Raw genomic sequence first — 2,490 nt, 5'->3', positions numbered from 1 at the left:
CCACAACTACTGAGCCTGCGCGTCTGGAGCCTGTGCTCCACAACAAGAGAGGCCGCGACAGTGAGAGGCCCCCACTTGCCACAATTAGAGAAAGCCCTCGGCACAGAAACGAAAACCCAACATGGCCAAAAATAAATAAATTAATTAATTAATTTAAAAAAAAGTTCACTTACTGGATCCAGTGGAAACAACGCATCCTCACTGGCACCATCAGGGAAGTCCAATTGTGTGGGCCAAGCCAGCTCTTCCTTCTCAGGCTCCCCCCGCCAGCACCTTGTTTCTCCCCTTCAGGTGTCGCTCCACCTCTGAGGCGCTATTTTCTCAGGCCGGTGAGGCGGCGGGCAACAAAACCTTCAAGGTGCTCACACCTTAACACTTCCTCTTCCGGCGGGTGTTCGCCAGCACCTGATGGCTCTCCGGGTTGTTCTGGAGCACCTTCTTGGTATGCCTGTAGGCCTTAGCCACTAGCAGTTTTGCTTCATGGTCCATTATCTGCCGGAGGCCCTGACTGAAGGGGCGCCGTTAACTGTGAGGCCCTGTGGTGCCTCGGGGAAGGAGATGGGCTGGATGCTCGGTGCCATACCAAACTGCTTCCCCCCGGAGTGGGCGGTGCGGGTGACCTTCCGCAGGGTGTCCTGTGCCTGGGAAGGGATCTTTTTGAAGGAGATGGTCCCTGACGACATGCGGCCGCCTAGGGCCTTGCACACCCTCTCCACCAGCGGCTCCGTGGTGAAGAAGGGATGGTCTCTCACAAGCATCGGAGCCAAGCCCAGTGCGGTGTTTGTCTGTGGCGCGATGGCGCCTTTCACCACAGCCTCCGTGTGCTCGAGCGGCCAAACAAAGCATGGCCTGACTCGTGAAACGCAACCCCCTTCCTGTCATCCTCTGAGAGGATCCTGCTCTTCCGGGCAGCGCGAGAGGGAAAACTCGAGGTTCGCCGGTCGGTCTTCCTGCAGTTCTCGCGAGGCTTCGCTACAGAGCCCGGCTACACCCGCACAGCTGAGCCCTGCCTTCAGCTGACAGGCAACGCAGATGAACTCTGCTGGCCCGGATCAGCGCCGGCCTTTTCAGGTGCCGCTTGAAAACCTCCTGCATTTCCCGCAGCGTGGGAAGGTCGAGAAGGCTTGTGAAGTCGGCCTGGCCTCAGCAGAGCGTTGTCAAAAATGTCAGTTCAGTTGGTGGACGCCAGGACTCTGACGTGGTCGGTGGTGCACGGTTCAGCCATTTTCACAGAAGCTGGTTCAGAGTCCGCCCCGCCTCCGTGTTGCAGGAGCCGGACCTGGTGGTGGGGCGCTTCTTGCCCACGGAGTCAGTCTCCTCAATGTACGCGACTCCCTCCGGAGGAGGGCGTGGGCTTCCTTGAAGAGGCTCCACAAATGCGCAGGGCCGAGACCTCCACAGACTCCGGACCGGCCAGCGCCAAGGAAGGCACAGGCCTCCGTCACTGCCACCTTGGCCAGCGGCGTCTTCCCACAGCCCGGGCAAACAGCAGCGCACCTTTCAGAACTTTGGCACTGAGCTGAAGGAAGCACTCCGGGCTCTTCAGGTAATCACAAACCCTTTGCATTTCCACCAAGTCTTTTGAGGCTGACTCGTTTCCGCACCTTGTTGTCCACCATCATGAAACGAGGCATTTTAAGCTGATTAAAAACACTGAATCCTGCTTCCCTCCCCGTCTCTGCAGTCAAATGGAAACAATGCACGGCCAAGCCCAGCGCTGATTTCCCCAAGGCGGAGGGAACATTTCCTAAAAAGCTGTAGGAAACTGGGGGTCAGGGCCTTGCCTTCCGTATTCAGCTTCTCTTCAGCCTCCAGAGTTTCTCTTTTAAACCGTTCATATCTGCGCCTGCATTCAGTACACCCAGGCCAGCCGAGGACGCCGAACACTACAGCTCCGGGTGCAGGCCGACTCCCACCACATCCTCCCGGCCACCAGGTGGACCTGTGGGGCCTCGCCCGTGGCCAGCGCCTCGTAGACAAAGTCGGTCCCGGAATGTTGGCCCCGCAGGGGCTGAGGAGTGCAGCGGCTGCGCCGCCACAGCGACGAGGACAAGGTACAGGTGGTTCTCCTTCCCCTTGCGCCTCCTCTTCCTCTTCTTCGTCTTCAGGGCTCCTCCTCTTGGATTTAGCAGTGGCCTTAGTTTCTGCTTCATCCTTGAGGTGTTAAGTTAGTAAGTACCATCTAAAAGTTTGTAGAGTCTGACTGGATTCTGGATCAGGTGCTGTGTCAGCAACCATCCGCATATCCCGTCAGGGGTCAGCGTGAGCTGACGCACTTGCCAGCTCTGCGGGGGCTCGGCCTCCAACGCGGGGGAGACCCGCCGAGGCCTGTGAAGCACGGTTGTCTCCTCACCGACCCGCTCAGCCACCTGGGCCCGGTGCCCTGGCTGAGGGCACACTCCCCCTCCCCCACCCCACCCGCGCCCGCCTTTTTCTGTTGTTGTTTGGACTTTAACCACTTCACCTTTGAAGGGGAAGCTATTTTGCATG

At 58.5% G+C, this 2,490-nt stretch overlaps 1 pseudogene; it reads right to left on the bottom strand.

Moving 5' to 3' along the window:
* Positions 1-287: 287 nt before the first annotated feature.
* Positions 288-1,095, bottom strand: LOC116759165 (annotated as a pseudogene).
* Between the last annotated feature and the right edge of the window lie 1,395 nt (positions 1,096-2,490).

The sequence above is a fragment of the Phocoena sinus genome, chromosome 9 (assembly GCF_008692025.1).
Source record: "Phocoena sinus isolate mPhoSin1 chromosome 9, mPhoSin1.pri, whole genome shotgun sequence".
NCBI lineage: Eukaryota > Metazoa > Chordata > Mammalia > Artiodactyla > Phocoenidae > Phocoena > Phocoena sinus.
This window is presented reverse-complemented; position numbering and strand designations above follow the sequence as displayed.